At 27.2% G+C, this 22,795-nt stretch overlaps 1 protein-coding gene across 1 annotated transcript in view; it reads left to right on the top strand.

The window, feature by feature from the left end:
- Positions 1-22,795, top strand: part of Dgk (diacyl glycerol kinase 1) — a 172,031-nt gene that overhangs the window by 25,279 nt on the left and 123,957 nt on the right. The window lies entirely within an intron of this gene.

The following is a 22,795-nucleotide window of genomic DNA, read 5'->3' as shown; positions in this document are numbered from 1 at the left end:
ATTATTTAGCAAAGTTGTATCGCTACGACAATTTAAGTGGAGCTAAATTATTTATTCTTCAGATTAACATTATGAATGAGACGTGCTATTTCATTTTTATTTTTAAACAGTATCGATCAATTCGTAATTTCTTTGAAAAACAAAGAAAAAAAAAAATAAATAAATAAAAAAAAATTTCTCTAAAACCATGATTTCATTAAAATTTATAAATAAATTGAAAAATCTTAAAGCAGGTCATTCTTAATTTCAGAGTAAAAAATATCCGTTTGATATTCTATAAAGTTTATTACAGACTCAAAGAGCAGCGTAAATAACTAAATCCGACCACTTTATTCGTCTTCAACGCTGTAAGCAAATCTGATAAAATAAATGAGAGGAAAAATTGCTGCAGTTGAAGTTTGACTGAAGAAAGTGTTAAACTCGTTTCACCAAGGTATTGATGATACTTTTTATAGCCGGAGCGATTGCCACGAGTCGCAGCTCAGCAGCTTTCCCCGAACCGAAGAAAACTCTCTATAAATAGCGGGGCAAGAAATTCGTGAGGCACTTGCGATCTGCCGAAAATTTCGCTGGGAAGATAAGCGTCGACACCCGATTCGAAATCACGAGATACGCGCGCACTTCATCTCCCTTACCGCAAATAACGAAAAAAAAAAAAAAAAAATAATCAAAAAAAAAAAAAAAAAAAACAATAAAAATAAAAAGAAAGAAAAAAAAGAAAGAAAAGAAAGTAAGAAATAAAGGAGGGGGAGCGTTGGCGGTAGGCCAATTGCATTCGCGGAATAATGAGGTACATAATTAAATACTGCGGTATCGCAGAGTTGTAGAGGCGGAGTAACGGCAAACAAACAAAAAAAGCGACTTTACGGATTATCGAAAACGGGGAATATTGAAATCCTAGGCGGCCACACTGTTTCTTCGACTCGATTCGATTAATAGATATGAACGAGTTTCGTAAATTGTCGCCCACTGAAAATTGCACGATGATGGGATTTTTTTTTCATTTCCCCGAGTGTACAAGCGCCAGAGGTTTAATTTTTTAACAATTTCACTTGCATACGTATTATACTACTTATTGGATTTATATTTAATCAATCAAATTTACTATTTTAATTTATTACATTACGAGCGTTTTTATATTATGAAAATATTTTCTTTTTTAACTCTTTTCCAAAACTTATGTATTATTCCTTTAAAAAGTCCTGTTTTACCCTATATCTCATAATTTAAAGTACATAATGATAATTATCTCTAAGGCCATCGACATGTTTGTCGTTAAAACGTTGCAAAAATAAAAATAAATAATAATTTATGGACAAAAACACTTGTAAACATTTATCATTACCAATATAATAATTTCTAATTATCATTAAAACGTGCCTTTTTAATTTATCATTATTATTTGGGCATTATTTAGACGCGTGAATTAATTGCTTTTGAAAGAGCTTAATTGATTTGTAGAATCATAGTTTCAAAATACAATGGTCCAAATTCACGAATATATTAAGTCGTAATGTATTAAAAATTTATTTAAATTTTTTATTCGATCGTATTATCTTCATGAAAGTAATAATCCCTTCTCATTAGTCAACAGCTGCCCCGAAACTTTGAAACTTAAATGATATATTTTCACAACGGCAATTAGTGAATTTCGAGAAAAATTTATCTCAAACACATTGTTTATTTATTATTGTACTATTTAATTACTCCGAAGGAGTATGTATTATTTTTTTTTTTTTTTTACCAACGCACTACATAATTCGTAAAATTATCACTAATTATTAATTATTAATTATTAATTATTAATGCTAATAGATTGATTGTTTAATGTATTAAGTGCACATTTTTCACAATTAAAAATATTATTTGAAAAACAGATTTTATTTTACGCAATTTGCAAAAAGAATTGTATTAAAATCATTTCTTGTAAAGACTATCATAATATTATAAACGAATCTTTGATTATTTCATAAAATTTTTTTTAACAATTATTTATGTATACGTAATTCGAGGTGTAAAGTAGTCGAATACTTTATCAATTTACTTCTTCTTCAATTGCTCTCTTAATGTTTATGTTATATAAATGAGCTCGTTTTCGATAACTTTTTTAACTTTTACTCGTAATAAGTACGAACTTTTTTCCCACCTTTTTGTGCTCTGCTACCGTTTCGCCACCACCACCACCATCACCACCACCCTCCCCACCCCTCCCCACCCCTCCCCACCCCCGCGCTCCCTTTATCAAATAAGAAATATTAAGGACACTTGTCATAGTAAAAGTGGTCGAACATAATTGAATAATAAAAAACAATTGAACTTGATGAGAGGTTTGGTTATCTGTTGATGAAATTTACATTCTATTTTCTTCTCCACAATTCATTCGAATGATAACGACTTTGTAGATACGCCCGAGCGTCTCTCTCCATTCAAAGATTCATGAATAATTACAAAATGTTTCAATGTAGCAATTATTCTAAGCCTATGCTTACACATATAATTCCCTTCAATATGTTGTTACATAATAATATATTCGTAATTTTGAAGGGAGTTACACCACTCAGCTTTAACAAGAACACTTGAACGAATGTCAAAGTTTCCAGACTCGTAAGAATCTAAAGAAATCGTTAACCCCTTCACTCCTTAAATCAATCCTCCAACTTTTAGACTTAAATTAAAATTATGTCAAAGCTTTTGCCATAGCGATATTATCGGCTATCATTTTAATAATCCTACTTTCTATCGGATATTAAACTTTACGGTATGTATGATATCCGCAATACCTCACATTTGACACGCTGCATTGCTCGCATAGCTCAATTATTCGCGAGTAGTGCGTAAGTCTCGCTCGACCTAAGCGAGCATTAAAACTATTTATAATTGACACTAATATCGAGCGCACGTGTGACCACTTCCGCAATCACAAAGACCGCACACGTACTCCCTTCTCTCCGCGATCCGGATCTCGCACTTGTCGGCGCTTTCTATTTCGCGCTTTTATAACTGCGCGGCACTTCGGTTCGTCGCGCCCTTTCGTCGCGCTCCCCGGAAAAACATTAAACGGCTGCCGCATTTCCCGGAAAAGCGGCAGGGTAAGGCTCGTTGGCTTCGTGAGCACGGATCGGCCCCTCGTAAAATCTATTCTGCATGGTGTGCGAGCCTATAAGCTGATTTGTCTATCCCGTTGCGCGCGTCCTCGACGTCCTCCTCCTTTACGCAACGCGCATTTGTTTATGGCCACACTTTATTTAAGGATTTAATATCGAAAGTTACGAGTTACATGAACGACCGACTGTCGATTCGTTTATATCGTTGAGCAGCTCTAAACTGAAGCCTCCTAGATGACGGTGGATCCTCCTACTCGTCGTATCCCACGCTGCTAGAGAATTGTAAAATAAACTTTTATATATCACTATTATATATATATTGTTTTTATGATCACCTGCAGTTTCCAGTGGATTATAAGATGGGAGCCTGATGTAATAAAGTGGGATTTAACATAAAGAATATCAACATTTTTGTTCCGACTGTTACGAAGATATGTAGTATTTTAAGTTTTAATTATAAGTAAAGTCGTCTGAATATTTTTGAAGCTTAAAAATGAAGGTTGAACATGTTTCTAAAGGATAACGTATTCTAGTTATATGGCTTACGTGTTAGCCTCCTTTTACAAAATTATAACAGTCTACTAAACATTAGCGAAGCATTCGAATAAAACGATTTGACAATATCAGGACTCGACATTAAATAGACAAGTGAAATTAATTAACACATTTATAAATTTATTAGCGATCGAAGCTGATTCTAATGGCTTTTAAATACTATTAAAATGGCAATTCTGTACATCAATAGGCTTTAATACATTTTTACAGCTCGTATTTTGCATTGATGATGATGCTCGTTCAACAGTAGACACCAAAGGATAAAATCTTCTTAGTCAATGAATTATTCGAGCGGTAATTAAATGTCAAGTAATCGATCGTTCATATAATTCCAAGTACGTACCTTAAGTAAAGATCTTTGCATTTTTTATTCAATGTTTCCTAGGCGAATAGTATGAATAAATCTATTGACTATTAATTAAGTATAAATAGTCTTTTAACCTATTAAAAATACGACCCTATAATTGTTAATGATAAATTATTAAAAATATTTTAACTCGGTCTTTAACTTATAAATGAAAATCCATAATTTGATATCTGCTACTGAACTATATTATTTCTTTAAATTGCAGGTGAGTTGCGAAAAATTATTTGCTTATTAAATCTTCGTTTTCAAGTAAGTCCAAGCACAATTAATAATACGTTTCTATATTGATTATTGAAATGTTAAATAGACGAAAATAGACATTTTTTTCTATTTAATATTACGATATTATGAATCCAATATTGATCATAGTGCCAGAATAAAATGTTTAAAAAGTTTTCTTTATAGGAAAAGAGTATTTTCATTGTAGTAAAATATTAACATAATTTAGAAACTAAAGATACAAGTCAGAACTTTCATATTCTCATAGTTTCCGCCATTCTCTATTTAACTATCGACAAAACTTTGAAAATTCTTTAAGATGTTCGCGTGTCGCATGTTCAAACTTCTTTTTCTATTCGTCTATGCTTCGAATAGCTGCGAGTATTGAAACATATTTAAAATAATCATAATAATAAATAAAAACGATACTTTTCATGGGAAAAGGCGATGCTTCGAGGACAATAGACGTAACTTCCACCTACCCGGATTAAGAAAAGTACTGCTCAAGTGTACGAGCTCTTTGAAAATCCTCATATTAGTCTTGGTATTCAAGTTAGTCATAAGAGGTCGTCGACAAGTTCCTCAACATTTACAAAAGCCTTGGAACGCTCTGATATCAGAATTAATGCGATCTTATCTTGTTATTATTACAAAGCGAAATTCATTCAAGTTCTTATCGACATTTACTTGTATTGAATTCGACTATTTAGTGTTCACGTTATCAATCTTATTATTTTTTTTCTTCCAAAAAATATGAGATATATATATAGTATCTATATATCTACTTCCATATAATATACTTCATTCTCTTGAATTTTATTAGTATATGAGATTTGAATGCTCAAAAGTCATTATTACCGCCAGTGAAATTGAAACGGACATTAAAACTTATAGTTATCAAGTCGGAAATATGGAACAAAAATCTTCGTAAGAATAGATACGCAGAAAATTATATTTTCAATATTACATGATTATGTATTAGAGAGAAAATATTACGTACTATTACATACAGGCAAATCCTATTTCTATTCTTAATTAATATTATAATGTTTCTCAAGCAAATCTATGCTCATGTATTCGCGAACTTTAATTAAAGTTGCAATATAACTTTCATAATTGTAACATTAAAATTAGAATTTTCGTAAGAAAAATTCAAAGGAAAATTCTACATAACTATTTAGATGGTGAAATAATTATAAAAATTGCATTTGACTTTCAACGGTTAAGGAATTATTTTAAGATATTCTGCGTAATAAAAAGATCTATTAATTTTGTATATGATTTAATAGTGTCCTTAGATCATTGATCATATTACACTGCACAAATAAATCTTATAGTTATTCTAAGTTAATCTACTTTTACACCATTTATGTGCAAAATTATTTGCATTATAACGTCTCGTGTATATCATTTGTAATTTCAATGTTTCATGCGTGCATGCGTGTGTATTTAATTAACTCTTCATAAAGGAAACTATATACCACAGTACAAAGAATATGTTCCGAATATTAACAATAGTGAATAAAAGTCAGCAAGAGAGGAGATTTCCTTCATTGTCTCCGCAACATGACGCTGCATATTTACTTTTCAGTGTCCGACTCTTCCTGACTAAGATTTTTAAGACGTTAAGATTTTTGTACTCTCTCTAAAAGATACGACACTATATAGTTTATCTCTCTCGGATCGTACGTTCAGACGGGTGAAAGAGACGGGTGCTTTTTGGAAAGGACGTACTCTCTGTCCGGGACCCCGCTATTCGATACAAAATGTGCTCGACTCAATCTTGTACAGCCAATTTCGGGCTTTTTTTTCTCTTATAACCTTGACCCAATGTGAACCGCCTTTTGTTAGAGCAATCGAAGCCGAACGAGCGTCATAATTCCTTCTTTTCTGACTGATCGTAGGAGAAATGCAAATTTGCCTTTCGAATAAACTAAAGGACAAACATCATTTATTAGAGGTGGTTTAACCAACGTGATTACTGCTTCTACAAAATAAGTCTTTGACAAATACAAAAATGTTTTCAGGACTTGTACTACTTAAATATAATAAAATGATAGACTATTAAATATGATATAATAATATAATTCAAATTATGTCTATGTATGTGAACGATATGTATAAAGTTGCAGTAAAAGTAATGGGAGAAGTAAATTTTACAAATATTTTTTCATATAAATTACTTATAGTTATTTTGTAATTTAGCGTTTAGTTTGTCAAAAAAAAATTTTTTTTTTGAATTTTACATATTAGTTCTGAAATTATTTGCCTAATTTATCATTTATCTGTCAGAGATCTGAGAATAAATGCTCAATTGCTTTCATTTATCATCGATACATTGTGCTAGATTTTGCATTATATTAGAGAAAGTTAAAAATTGATTAGAATTAAATTTACATTTGGCAATAGATCATTATCAAATACATTTAAGTAATTATATTATATGTAAAAACTAAAAACGTAAAAAATTCTTTTATACGAATATGTATTTAAAAAATTAATTTATTTTATCGATTTATGGCAACTATGGAATAACAAAATTTATTAATAATTTATTAATAATTCTATATAAATATAGAATCAATGTATATCGCAGTAGAAAAATTATAATTTTTTTCCCAGTTGCGCCTATATTTATGCGCGCGTGTGTGCGTTTGCGTGTGTTTGTAATGAATATCTAAAAAATATCCTTATTTATACGAGTAGCATTGTTTTGAATAGTTTGATACATGAACAAACATTCTTCTATATTATCAAGTAAATTAATTGATAAATGCATTATCATCATTGGGTAAATAGCGATTGAAGTCCATTGTAAATAATATGAAATTCAGCAGAATTTGTTGCGAATCCTCGACTTGATTTTAGCATCCCAAAACAAGCTACTGCTATGAACTTTCTTACCTACATAATCTTCTTACGTACGATCTCGTTTGTACAACCATTTAAGCAAACGTACGCTCATCCCTACCAATCTTATCATCCGCACATTATATGAAACTCCACGTACACAGCCCAATACACGATCCTCCAAGGACATTCGATATTGTTTTCAAAAGATTGTGAGATTAGTCGTCCATTATAGTAGCTTCAAAAAGTATTTGTAGTCGATATGTGTCGATTGCCGAGCTAAAACCGCGATTCTCATTTCATTTCAATGTTCATAATTGATTGTTCATAATTGATAGATAGAGATAGATGATGAATCGATTTACCCTTATGATTCTTGCATCATTAAATTATGAAAGAAATTAGAGGGCTAAACTATGAGTGCATTTTCTTATATCATTTGCGAATATTCCTTGCGTAACAATGCACAACAAATTACGAATGAGATAATTGCAATTATTTTATTTCTCGAGTGAATGTCACGGAGTCAATCCTCTTATCGCTAATTCATACTACTCAATAAAGTTTATTAAAAGCTGTACATTTTCAATGCACTAAAAATAAGTGTTTATAATGGAATTTATAATAATTTCATATGGAATAAATAATTCGTACTATCTCGCTTAAATAAATCCATAATCACTGAATATTGATTAAATATGAATAACTTTGATGCTGAAATGACGGTATTGTAGTAGAATTTTAATTGATTTTCATGTAAGACTCGCCAAGTAAGTTCAAGGCTAACTTTAATGGCAACAATATAATAAAACGTTTATAATCATTCACAAATTTATGTAAATATTTTTTTTCGTTAAATGGGAATTAATAAAATTGAAGCTAATTGAGCATATTTTCAAGCCAAAGAATTTATAACGACAAATATTTATCTTTAATAATGTGTTATAATATATATATTACATCATCCCAATGAATCATCTGCGACTATATTAAGTTCACGAAGGCAGTAATGACTTTACTGCTATATTAATTATTGAAAATAGGCAAAGAATAATCAATGTTTGTTTAATAGAGCTTAGCGTCCGTTAACTAGTTCATCTTAGGCCTTATAAATGCCTAATTATTTTCACTTTCATGTATGTCTTTCGTACAAACTGTAATAATCTATGCACACAATGGATGAAGGGTGCGTCCACTATAGATGGCTTTTACCTTAATTATTCAAGTATTTGTATGAATGAAGAAGTGGTATACAATTTCTTACGATATTATGATATTCCAAATATTAATTTCGGAATGTCAGATAAATGATAAAGGAGTCATTGAGGGGATTGATGAATAAATCATTACCTACTATATAATATGCTTTATCATGACACATCTGTACACATGGATCAGTGCTTCAAAGAGATTGCAAATTATATTCTTCATAATTTACATGAAAATTCCGATGCATTAATATCTTAGTCAGATATCTTAGTCTGTTGTTTCGACTGAAACGAAATTATTACGATATTTAAAATAGATTTAATTTAGTACAAACGATAAAGAAGTAGAATTTTAAAGTTATTTATATATATATATATATATTTTTTTTTTTTTTTTTTTTTTTTTTTTAATGAAGTGTAATTATTCTAATGGACATGTTTTGTTAATTAATTTGTTTTATTAATTATATTTTGTATTTTATCGTTGAAAGTAATTGTACATACAAAACAGCTATTCTTAAATGCAAAGTTTATATTACATTATTTTTATGATTTCCCTATACATGCAAAGTAATAAGACAAGAAATTCGTGTTTCAAATAGTTCATCTAGTTTAAGAGTTTCTAAAATCAAAACTTTATATCAGACGTCTGTGTAAATTTGACAGAATCAAAAACAAAATTTTGACTACTCATAGAAAAGCTGTTTGGAACTAATAAAATTAAATGATCTAAAAAAAATGTACGCTTTGTTAAGAAGAAAAACATTTCTAAACACAAAATAGACCATAAAAATGAAGACTTTTTTCATTTTAATTAATAAGCACTCATAAAACATGTGTTTGATATGTTTAGCAATAGCATTAGCTTTCAAACTTGTAAACTTTAAAAGCTATTATTACTGCTATTATCGAAGTACTGATAATATGGATATTAATATTAATTGTTATAAATATATATGTGGAATGATTAACTATGATAAGTAATTATTATACAAGTATTTTATTCAATACATGTCCAATATATTGTAAGTAAAATGTACATTCATTGATATTGCTAAAATTAAAAGTACAAAAGTATATGCGAAAGAATAATTAAATTGTACACAGAATCGTCGAATTTATTATTGATTTTTATAAAGTCACATTCTTATAAGAAATATTAAGCTATTTTAATTGTATAGAATTTCTATCGACACGATCCGTGTATATCGTATCCAAATACTGAGATAACAATATTTTAATAATATATATTATAAAAAAAAAAAAAAACCCTAATCAATGAATAGTTTTTTTTCTTTTAACAATATGTTTAATATACTTCGAACACTTTTATAAAAATTGACTGAAGAGTTTTGTCAAAAGGCATCCAATTTATCTTCACCGATATAAAAATACAAAAAAAAAAAAAAAAAAAATAAATAGAAAAAAAAACACGCGGCAGAATAATTTCTAAGATTTACTCATCTATCATTTAAACTATGTATTTCACGATTACAAATAATAAATACGTCACGTCTTGACCAGATGCCAGAAACGGAAAATTGGCTCGAAACTCTGAACGGATCGTTACACTCGGAAATCACATATCTAACACACTCTCATAATTACGTGACATTGAACAGTTGAAGTAGCAATAAAACAAAGTAGAATAATTACCAGTTCGAAAATATGCGTAACACTAGTTATCAGATCATGACGTTATTCACTTCTCGTACTTACAGGTTTTATATATTTTTTTGTGGGTTTTGCAAGAATCGACGTAATGAAAAGTAAATGAAAGTATATTTGAGAATCGAGGAGCGTTAATTAGTTTCTTTACGGATGAAATATGAATATAAAAATTGTTTCATCTATATATATATATATATATTTTTTTTTTTTTTTTTGCTCATTTCGTTTGTTTTTTGTTTTCATGTCGGTAATAATTATTTAAAGAGAGCCATTTTATAGTAAAGCACATTATTATTAAAGATGGAAAACCCTGTTGGGATAAACGGCGAATCCAGAAAAATAAAACAACATCATTTATTTGCACGCATAAAAATAAAATATCTTAATATTTTCTTTCATCGTTATTTATTATTTTATATGTCTTTTTCAATATTCTAAACTTTCACAGAGTGTTTTTCAATAAGATCAACTTACAATTTATATCCATATATTACACGTATAAAGTTCGTACATCTCGTTGAAAATAAAAATAATATCAAAGCATAGATGAGATAGTAGTGACAACGCATCCGTTGATAACTACAATAAAAACAAAACCAAAAGTAAAGTAGGAATCACTCGCATTCGCGGTTACAAATAAATAACCGCGTTTAATGAGATTAACAAAAAGAAAGCGAGCGCTTGTCGAGGTTATAAAAGGCAAAGTTGAAGGCACAATTTCACAGTCATCGTCGAACCCATTTCCATTCGTTTTGCTTTATCCTCGCAATGCTTAACGAAGCTTCTGCTTTACTATGTTGTATTGGTGGCGACTAGTGATATGTATATTTTATGTCGTCATTTCACCCTTTTCCTTCAGACAATTGCGGATCGATTTTACTCTCAGGACCCCTTATCCACTGTCGACAGACTGTCGTGAAGATGCTTAGTCATAATAAATAATTTATACATAAAATCTTAATTCAACTTAATAATTCTTTATTATTAGTGCTTTATAGTATTGAAAATAATTTTTTTTTTTATTAAATTATCATTTAATTACTTATAAATGATATCGTATAACTATAGCAGCGGTATTGCAAACTTTTAACGTGACTGCCCATCAACTCGCTACAAATTTCTATTATCCATTTTATTATTCTAAATTTTTCTAAAGAAAAATTGTTGTTAACTAATTAAACAGAGGACATTTAGTTGCAATACATGAATATATATATATATATATATATATATATATATATATATATTAACAATTATCTAATATTATGTTTTGAAATTGGAAATACAATTAAAATTATTAAAATTCTTAGTTGTATGAATTAATATACAATCAAAAAGTGTATATTGTAATAAATCTAAGCAAATTTAATTTATTTATATATGGATTTATTTACGATTTTTACAAAATCTAAGTAGAATAAAGAGTGTCTGTGTCAGTCTATGCATCACTGCAGGATGAAATATTTTGTTATATAAACGATAATAAAGAAATTATTCAATGTCTGTTTTTATTCATTGTTTTTGTTACATTACGTGTACATTAAGTTTTGAAATGTTAAAAAAAACCTTACATAAAATATTCCATATCAATATTGGTTGTTCTTAATAAAAAAAAAAAAAAAAAAAAAAAAACCCAAACAAAACAAGAGATTGTAAAAATCTAAGTATAGTTAACAAATGGCATTTAACTTTAAGTTAAAAAGCATTTTTCATCAAATTGAAATACCAAATACTATATTTATTTTAAATTATTCTTGTCAATGTGTTATTTTTCCTTTATTTCCATATTGTTACTCTAATATTGATTTTTCACAAATCGTTTAACCTTATTTAAGTAATTAACATTCTACTAAAGCATTATACTTAAGAAAGCGTAATTCCAATAGATGAAAGACCAACTATTAGAGCATCGTATGTTAAAAAAATTTTTCAATTTACAATATACAGTCGCAATTTTAATCTCTTAACTTTTTTTATAAGCAATCGATCGAATATATTAAAACAATGCACAAAATTATTTATGCAGAAAGACAAAATTCCAACTCCAGGTAGAATCAAATTGAAAAGTAATGTATAATGGGATATTTTGTACACGAAAACTGATGCATTGATTGAAAAATCTATGGGTATTTTGAAACGCATTTTTCTACAATATTCCTTTCTCTATTTATCTATAATCACTTTTGCCCTATACGTACAAAGAGAAAATGATGAAAAGAAAAAAAATCCAAGCGATATTTAGATATTATACTCTCATGTTTATTACAAAGTAGCTATCTTCTTTTTTTTTCTTTTTTTTTTTACTTGTACATTCTTTGCATAATTTATTAATTCGGATAAAGTTTTTACTTATTCTGATTTATTAAATATTATCGATTCTATTAGATCAATATCAGTATCATAATATTACTTAAAAATTATTACAAAGCATATTCAGAAATACTACATAAATAAATCATCAAAATTTTATTACAGATAAAATCTGCTTTCTCAATAAATGTTTTGTGTCATAAACTTATAAAAACATTGTAATTCAAAGCAAAATACGAAATATGGCTAAAGATAATTTATATTCGATGAAACTGTCAGCGACGAGATAACCAACTAGTACGATAATTTACTTAATGACAAACACACGCAATTTATAAAAATATTTTTATAATCGTAATATATTTTTTTTAATATTATAGTCATGGATATGATGTCTTGTAACAATCCTTTTATGGTTCAGGGAAATTAAAAAAAAAAATACGCTAGTTTCAATTTTTATTTAAATAAAATAAAATTTAATATAAATTAATATATTTGAAAAAATAACAAGTTCTACATTTAACAAATTTATAATCTTTCATGTCATTGATAATAACATTGGTAATTAACGTATTTTTTAAATTAATTTACTAATAGGTAATATTCGTAGGCAAAAAGACGAGTTTTTTTTTTTAATTTATTAACATAAATATTTATAATAAAATATATTTCTGTAAAATATAATAATCATAAATAAATGAATGCTTCTTTCATATGATGAATTTACTAAAAGAATATTGTATTCGATTATAATAAACGCACTGTAATAAATAATAAACCTTTTCAATCCAGTATAATGACTAAGATAACTATATTATTATGCTAATCAATATTTAATATTAATTTTTATATTTATATTTTTATATATTTTTTTAATTGTTGCATATTAATGTACAACAATTTTCTATTATATTAAATTTTCCGGTTTAATCATTTGTAAAATTTGATGGGTTATTCACACTTTAAAACTTGTATCATTACTACGAAGTACATTTTCTTAAATTTTGTATTTTATTAAGGACATCTCAAAACGTATATATATATATATAATACTTTTTCGCGAAGCAATCATTAACAAATAAATCTAAGATCTACCAATGTATAATTCAATCTAATAAATATATTAACAACAGGGCTTATTAATTTCCTTATATTTTAAAGACTTGGTGTCATTGCCTTTAGAAGAAAAAAAAGATAAAACGGATATTTTGGAAAATACATTATATAAATCAAATATTTTTAACAAAATAGTCATTTTAATAATTATTTTAATTTCAATATATTTTGGGTAAAATTTCATTTTAAAAGATACTTTAGCTAAACTCCACGGAGTAATTTGAACGTAAAGCTCACATGATGAGAATGAAAGATATTCAAAGCGTCATAAATGCAAACTGAAGAAAGTTTTAAGGACTGGGAAAAGAACTGAATAAAATGAACTTAATAGAATAATATTTGAACACACGAATTCATTTCTAAGTCACAGCTTGTTAAAACTTACATACAACTGCAAAAGTTCGTGTACACTTATTTACTTGGTTGCATGGAATTTTCGTCTCACGTGCTCATAACACAGACTTTTACGTGAAATCGCTCATTTTTTGAACTTTTTTCTTACGTCTCAGTATATTTTCTTCGTACATAAAAATGCATCCAAAATTTTAAAATAATACTAACTTGTGCACTACCTGGTAGAAGATATTGTAATGGCATCGACTGACATTGCAATTTTTATGTAAAAAATTTACATTTTTTAAAATGTTAATTGTAAGGGATATTTAGCGAAAATGAAAATCCTCTCATTTTACTATTTCACATAAGGGATGCATGTATGTATATGTATTTGCCAATTAAATGTCAAATATTATAAATTTCAAGCATTCAGAATAATAAGATGTGTAAATGTAGCACATAGTTTGAATAACAAACGTATAAGATTACTTACATACAATTTTTTTCGTAATATTTACTTCAGGAATGTTGAATAAAAACAATAATTTTATATAAGCATTTGTTGTTTCTCATAAAAAATTATGTGAAATTGTACCTTACGGCCCTTCTGAAAATAATGAAAAATTAAAATGGCAAGTTGTATTATTGTAGAGTAACTTTGACATTTGTGAAAATTACTAAATAATAACTGTACTCATTTCTTATTTCGTTTGAAATAAAATGAAAAAACAAAAAAAAAAAAAAAATATTATTTTCTAGTATTATAATATCACTTTAGTCGAACTTTTCGAGAAATACCCTATTATCTAGGAATTTAATTTAAAATGCTTATTTTGTCGCTTATTTTGATAGAAGTAAATTTACTCCCTAAAAATTAATAATACTCAATTTAAAATATAATGATCGAAGTGAATATTGTTTTCGAAATATTTAATATTTATAATGAAGTATTTAATTGATAAACAACTAATCTAATATAAAAATTTTGAATTGCAATAGTTAGATAGAATTGGTGTAATCAATATATTTAACGTATACACTACTTTTAACTAAAAGCTGTATTATAGTATATTAAATTTGACGATATAAAACCATTTGAGCTATTTGAATAAATAAAATGTTATTATCTTTATTATGAAGAGCATTGATGCTTTTGATACCAATTGATAAACTGAATTTCATTGAATTTTAAAACTCAATATTTGTTTTCAGTCAAAACAAATTCCTCAAATTTTCTTTGAACATAAGAATGTTTAATACAATTTCAAACACTCGTCAAAATATTTATTTTGCAATACAAAAAAATAATTTACAATTTGTACAATTAAATGCATACTCTGGATATAAAAATGATTAAAATATTAAAGATTAATATAAATTATTTTGAGAACTAACCAGAACTGTTAAAGAATATTTTATTTCTAAAATTCAAATCCCTCGAAATCCTATGGATTAGTAAATTTTGTTCACTTTGGCCTACAGGAAATTAATTTTTAATATTGCTTTATTAGATAGAAATTTATTGCGATACTGAGATAGATAGTCTTAAATTGTATTTTAAAAAAGTTGTTAAGATACAATAATTATAGATTCTATGTGAGCAAAAACAATAGTTGTTTTAATAGTAAAAACGGTAAAAGTATATATGAAATCACGTATTTCATATTTAATTACCTTAATTATTTAATTATTTTTAATGTATTACCAACGAAAAAGATCTTTATTGTATATTTATGTATAATTAATACGAGCGTCTACTAATGCAATCTGGGCGCGCGCACATGTCCATTTATATATTCAAGAGCGATTGAAAAATTATAAGCAAACTTTTTTAATCTCACTGTACTTCCATTTTCAATATTTTGATTTCCATTGATCGCATCTCGTACCAATGAACTTCGACAAAATAACGAGCTTTTGCTGCTAATCGACTTTTCCATTTTTTCTTTCTCAACCACTGCATATACTTTTTTTATCTTCTTCTGTTTTTCACCCTCTATTTTTTTATACTTTCTTCACTATACGACTTTTCTTTGCTTTTTTTTTGCATACATTATAGGATAAGCAAGTCACTCTTGTCAACTTATAAGAGATTGTTCAAGTTTAAATATTTTCTGCACTTTATGTCGGAGGTAATCAGTTTATAAGCAACAGCTTTGTTTATTGAAGATTTTATTATTTAATTTTTTATCGAAACTATAATATTATATATGTATCACTTGAAATTTTTTCCATTAAATGCTTTAACCACGTAGTGACATAAATTTTGAAGTCAAAAACAAACTGTTAATTTCCTTAACAGTTATTCTTAATTAAATAAATAATACGGATTATAATTATAAGTTGAATGTATGTAAATATAAAATGGTCTTGATATTATTAAGTTATAATTGTGAATGCATCTTTTAAACACCTTATCCTCGTAACAAATCTCTCTCTCTCTCTCTCTCTCTAATCTCACGGAAGAAAAAAGTCTTAAACCTTACTGCATTTTAGCCAGGAGAGCTATGAAATCAACCTCTTGGTGCAAATAACTCATCTTGTTAAGAGAAAATGATGCTGTCATGCTCGTTTAATCCAATAGACGCCACCACGTGCACACGGATCAAACTTATACTCTGAAGTGCTTTAATTGCGACCGATTAATGGCTGAGGCCGATAACACGGGGTAATATCAACAATATCGTTTACATGAAAATTCTCAAGTAGGAAAAAGAAGAAGAGGACAAAAAGGCCTTTTCTCATCATCCATTGTTATGTACTAATCCATGTTAGTACAATCAGTAGAGGCTTGAAATGATATTTCAGCTTATCTATTTAAATCGAAGTTTAATTTTTATTTAATTATGTATTTGATTTTTTACGATTCTAATTAATAAAAAAAAAGTTTACAAGTTTGTATTTTAAACATCGAGTTACCATTAAATACTCATTATTATAAGAGTATAGTAAATTATAAAAATAAAAAGATCAACAAGATTGTTTAATAATTGATATAGTTTATATTAGAATTTCTGTTATTTACTTTCGTACAACGTAATTTATTGTGTCGTAACGAATTTTTTATCAAAATTTAAATAGGTCAAAAAATATGATCTTCTTCAAGTTTAACGTAACGACAATCTTTTTTTAATATTTTTTTCTTTTTTTCATTTAACAAGTAATTGTTACTTTGTCAATAGAGTTAATGCAAATAGTCTTTCTAATTACGGTATCATTTGGTTAGTATAATGTTGTCTTAGTCCATTTTTCATTGACTTTCTCAACAAGAAAAAAAAAGATTAAAATAATATGTTCAAACATTGATCAATTATTACTACATTGTATTGTGTATTAAAAAAAAAAAAAAAAAAAAAAAAAAAAAATGAAACAAATTAATTGAACGCTAAATTTATATTTACGTCAATTTAACAATGTAAAATGATAAAAATATTAATTACCATACTTTCGAAATGTTAATAATATTCATAATAATTAGTAAAGAAATACTGTAGGTGGGAAAATATATATTTTTATCGACCAATGTAACAGAATGTAAAAGTCAGAGTTTTGAAATTAGGGAATAAAGTGAATATTTTGTAAGTTGCCTAAATATTTATGCATATAAATGTTCAGAAATAGTTTCGTATATATAAAATATATTATTATAATATTTATTTTTAAGATTGTCAGTAGGTTAGTTCTTTTCAAAATATTACATTATCGTGAATTTTTTAAACATAATAAGAGAGTGTTAATAATGGTAATACTAAATTAAATTTATATATAACGATAGATTAAATAAAATAGCATTATAGCAACGTACTAATAGGCTCATGACAACAAATATAGCAATTTTATTAAATAAATTGATATTACAGTTATTTATTTGATTAAGTGTGTTGTTGACTTTTAACTTCTCTAAGAAAATGTATAAGTTACATAATCGGATGTTATTTAACAAACTTTTTCACGCACCTTTCGAAAGTGTGGCCGAAGAGGTCGTGATTAAGGAGCCCATTGACACGACCAAAAGAATCCTGCAATTTTATACTTTAAACGTATGTATAAAGGATTGTGATTATTGGTGGTGCCTATAAAATTGCCTATTCTCGTTGAATTATTATTCGCTAGAGTTAACCAAAATTGGCCTCTATGTATTTTCAATAGAGAATGAATTTGATTTGGTGTGATGCTATTTTCATCTACGCACGTACAAAGATTCGCAAGAAAGAAAATTTCATAAAATACGAACGATGATATCACAAGAGTATTTTTATAAAACAGAAATTAATATTAAAACATACGGATAGAATAAATGCTTATCATTAATATATTATTTCGAAAGGGCTGAACTAATCTAGTTTGCGTGGCATATAAATTTTTTCTTCATGAAATAATGACTATGCTAAACCGATGAAAATTTCTATGTGAGTTCAATTATTATACGATATAAAATGTTTAAAAGTAAATACAAAATTTATTTCAATTATAGATATAAGTTTGCATTCAATTTAATAATATATAGTATTTTAATATATATTTTAATGCAGAGAACGTTATATATTTTAATAAGCCATAGAGATTTAAGGGTATAATAAAGCTTTATATTTGTGGGAAAGTGTATAATCAACTACTTATTACTATTATCTGGATGTAAAATTATTAAGAAGAGTATGAAGAAGGATTAATTATTCCAAATAAATAGTCCTTACAATTAAATAAATATATATATATATATATATATATATATATATATATATATATGATTATAAATAATGTTTAAAGAGTATATTTTATTTATTTTTTTTTTTTTTTTAACTAACATATGTTGTATTATATGAGTGAGTAATAGCATAAATTTTCGCAAATCGAATGAATTTGAATAATATACTATTTTCACTGACGGATTTAAATAAATTAAATTTAACACTAGAGATAATATTTAAATAAAAAAGTTTATTCGTACTTCCAAAGTAATATAGAATAATAAAACAAAATGGTATCTTAAAAATTTCGCACTTATCAGATTTAAACTTTATGATATAAGAATTTAAAAAATTTGCATATCCAAAAAGATTACAATTTATTTTTTTTTTTTTTTTTTTTTTTTTTTTTTTTTTTGAACGATTTTTTTTACTAAAAGGTGTATTTTACTTCAGTTAAACTTATAACCAGTTTCAGTGAGATAATATAACCCTCTTATACTGACACTCGATAAGAACAATTTCCTATGTGATTTTTTTCATGGATATTCTAGACCCTCCTTTGTTGCGACGACGACGACGACGACGTATCACACAAGAATTTTCCCAAATCCCGACAGCTGAAAAATCTAAGCTTCTATGGAACACGAGAAAATGTTACTATATGCTCGATAAAATGTTAACAAGTAGAGAGGGATGCTGCCATATTTTCTTTCCTACACCCGTGCTTCATTTTCTTCGTTCTGGCTTATGCCTGTTATGAAGTTGTTAAAGATGGATCAATGAAAATGGGATTTTCAATCTATCCGTGGATTAGCTGTAGATATTTGTTAAAAATTTATTTTTTCGCATTGGAAAAACATTAAAAGTGAAGATATGCAAATCTTCATCCAAGGTCATTCCAATAACTACACGAGATTGCTGTTAAAAATTCGCATACCTTTTTTTTTTATAAATAAATCATGTTGACAATCAGCTAACAGCTTGGAAATTAAAATACAAGGAGAAAAAATATTTCAAGTGAACAATTAGAAGAAATTGGATAAGATGTTGAAAATAAAATCTTTCAACAATATCGGTTATCCTCCGCTAAAACGTATTATTCGACTGTAGAATGTAAAATGCCATACAAAAGATTTTTCGAATAATTTAATAACATTTTTTTTAATATCTCGTAAACATCGATCTCTCCTTTTCTAATTACCTAGTCTGATTTCCATCGACTTGTATTGATTTTAATATCGAGTTTGATATATGCTGCAGCAACTTTTTAGCTAAATTTTTTATTATATAATTTTCTGTATTGGACCTACCAAGCTTTTAAGATTAAATAATAAAACAAATAATAAATAGAAAATATATTGAAAAGAAATTTTAAATATGTTAGAAAAATGACATTTTCCCTCGTTTACCATTACTCTCTTAAAGTAATTTTCATTGTTTGAAATTCAGAGCCTTTATATCTTTTATGATTTCCTTTTCATTATTTCTTATAACAAAACATCTTTGAATTTTAAGAATTCATAATTATTGCTTTGTATAGGTTCCCATCCATTCATTGTATTTTCAATTTATTCGCTTGTTAGATTAGCCGAGTCTTAAAACTATTACCACCCGATAGTTTGTGTCAGTCTCTAGTGCATAAATTTTCCCGTCTATCGGTAGCACAAAATTTTCCATCCTTCGCACTGTATAACAAGTACTACACGATAAAACGAAGTAAAGATGTAGACGATCTTAAATTAGAGAGAAATGAAAGAGAGAGAGAGAGAGAGAGAGAGAGAGAGAGAGAGAGAGAGAACGAAAGAGTCTTACGTGGGCGCGGCTCTGCTTACAAGATAAAAAAAAGAGGTCAGAGAAAAGAAAGAGTGAGAAGGTCTGGGAGAGAAATGTGCTGGACACTTGATAAATAATTTCGCGCTCGACTCTTGAGTCACTTTGTCGGTTAGATTTTATATGTTAGAAGAGAAAGAAAGAGATATGGATCTCAGAATTTTAAGGCTACTTTTTTACTAAGATTTAAACTTTTATAAAGCTATTGTTCATTATGTTAATATTTTATTCCCTTTGCTTTTGTTTACTTACTCAAGTTTTTCTATTTTCGATGTATAACGAGCGAATTTGTAGAATAAAAATGCATTAATTTAACGCGAAAGGATAAACAAAAATTCAAATTTAAAAATATATTGCAAATACATTCTTGAAATATATAGATAATTAAATTCTGTTAAATTTTAGCTATCTTTATTATTGTAATTGCATTTTATTTTTCATTTAAGCGTAAGAATAAAATAGAAAAGGGGGTAAGGTTGTATTGTATTCAAATTGCTCATATTTATATATAGATTTCCCATGTGTATATATGTATATACTATATAATATACATAATATATAATATATATAAATTTAAAGAAAATTGTTCCAGCATTTATATGAATCAAAGTAAATGGAAAATAATCATAGAAATAAACAATTGAGAAAGATATTTGTTAAAACTCTACTTTTCGACCATTACTTTTTTTTTTTTGTTTTGTTTTGTTTTGTTTTGCTTCAAGTATCTTTATTTGCATAAACTTAATGTTTACAAAGTGTAGCAAACCATTAACTATTTTCCCTAAAGCATTTTATAATATTATTTTTGGGGTGGCTGTTACATTTCTAAAAAAAAAAAAAAAAAAAAAAAAAAAAAAAAAAAAAAAAAAAAAAAAAAAAGTAATGGAAAGCATAAAAACTAACAGCGGTAATAACCATTTTTAGAGTTTTTAAAGAATAGTATATGACGAGCATTATAAAAGAGAGGCATTAAATTTTTGTATGACTGTAATTTTCATATATAAATTACAAACAGACACAAATTGACTCTTTAGATGTTTTTTTTTACATCAAAGTTGTCATACTGAATTTTTCATCAACATAATGCTTGTTGAATATGGAAGCAATTCATATTACAATAAAAGGTATTTACATGAAAATTAATCGGTATAAATGATAATCGGGCCGATGTTCGGCTAAGGACGGAAAATCGACATCCATTTATAGATTTTGGACACGTTTCAAATAATAATTCGTTTGTCGCTTTTCGAATACAGAATGCACGAAAATGAAAAGAAGAAAAAGTTTAGATATAAAGTAAGTTTTTGTGATGTGACCGTCTTGACGAAACGTTCGCACGTGATTATTATGACTTTTTTTGCTAATAAATTCCAACTTTGTTTTTGTTTCAGTTCAACATTTGCTCGCTGTTTTGGATTGATTTTCATTATCTGTTTTAGTTCAAAATTTTGTCTAAAAATACTTTACTTTATGGTAATATTACGTTTTAATCGGATCTAATGAAGATTCAATTTTATAAAATGAATTTTCAAGTCACTATAGGTCATTAATATTTAATAAACGGGTAAAAAAATTATTTAACAATATTTATTGTACTGTTCAATAATGTCTATTAGAAGAAAATTTCTTACTATTCAATAGTGGCTGCACGTGCACGTGCAGTATTAACTAAATAATGCTTTTTGACAAAATTAATAAAATCTAATGAATTTATTTGGGAAAAAAAATTTTGAGGAAAGAACCTTTCTTGATGTCTACATCTATATATAATTCCATATAATTCTAATTTATATAACTTTTTTCGCTAAAAAGCAAGAAACTTATTTTTTCCTTATTTGAATTTATCGACTTCCTACTTACCCTTACTTCTCGGACTTAATCTATCCAAATGGCAAAAGCAGATGCATATGGTCAATCACCGTTATATATTTCGTTTATTTTATGAGTCATGGACTTTTTGTAGGAGTAGACTTCATCATCAACGATGATAAAGTTCATGCTTTCGAATTTTTTACCACTGCAAAAATATCTGCTTCATTCCATTCTGAAGTATGATATATTGCTAACTAATATGAATAGAAAAAGAATAATTGTCCAAAGTTTCACTGTTGGTTCATTAGATACGAAAGCTGATTAATCGCTGATATGCGCATTTATGTGCAATAGTATAGGAATATCGTTGGACCATATGTGTGTGAGATCTCGGATATTGATGAGAACAATGGGGTGTAAGTTTGAAACAACATCGATAAATGCAACAAATCATGATGACATTTGTGAAATATAATTGAGATGAACTCATTGAATAGTATCTGCAGGAATATTTTATTTTGATTGATTGTGTCGCGTTTATTATAGATATTGTAAAGAATAATTATGAGAAACATCGATTTTTCTTCACACTAGCCGATGAGGGGAGCTAAACCTATTTTGAATACAGATGAAAAATGATAGTACACTAGAAGTTATATTTATCTTTGAATTATTACCATTGCCTATAAAGTCGTTTGTCACATAATAATAATAATAATAATAATAATA

This window comes from Ceratosolen solmsi, unplaced genomic scaffold, assembly GCF_000503995.2.
Source record: "Ceratosolen solmsi marchali unplaced genomic scaffold, CerSol_1.0 scaffold10, whole genome shotgun sequence".
Classification (NCBI taxonomy): domain Eukaryota; kingdom Metazoa; phylum Arthropoda; class Insecta; order Hymenoptera; family Agaonidae; genus Ceratosolen; species Ceratosolen solmsi.
This window is presented reverse-complemented; position numbering and strand designations above follow the sequence as displayed.